This window comes from Macadamia integrifolia, unplaced genomic scaffold (assembly GCF_013358625.1).
Source record: "Macadamia integrifolia cultivar HAES 741 unplaced genomic scaffold, SCU_Mint_v3 scaffold1506, whole genome shotgun sequence".
NCBI classification, from domain to species: domain Eukaryota; kingdom Viridiplantae; phylum Streptophyta; class Magnoliopsida; order Proteales; family Proteaceae; genus Macadamia; species Macadamia integrifolia.
The window spans coordinates 87149-87662 of NW_024868236.1; positions in this window are offsets into that span (position 1 = coordinate 87149).

Below are 514 nucleotides of genomic sequence, written 5' to 3' on the forward strand. Positions count from 1 at the left end.
ATTTAAGATACTTTGGGATGAAAATGAGGGAATGTCTACAATACCTGAGTTTAGTTAGATACAATCTAAAGGATTTTATAGGTTCATTGAGCTAGAAATTTCTATTTAATGTCTTTTAATTCACCACATACGATAAGCAAATTCTTCATGAATTATCTCTTTCTTTATAGAGAAAAAATATTTATCCAATGCATTGATATATAGCCTGAAAGATGTCAACTTTTAATACACCAAAATCCATAATATTCAACTGAAATGATATGGACCACTCTTGTCTAAGAATTAATAATAAAATATCATTGAAAATCAAGTTTTTTTATCACAATTAACAGTAGTCCATACAAAACTTTCGATTGATTCATTTTGATATCTACAAATATGTAAACTCCAGTTTGTGTTTGAAATCACAATTCCTATAATGTGGCAATTATATGAACATATAGTGTTCAATTCTATCCATAATTGCGAACAATTTAAGGTATAAATTGCTGAATTATATCAAATATTCGTGCAA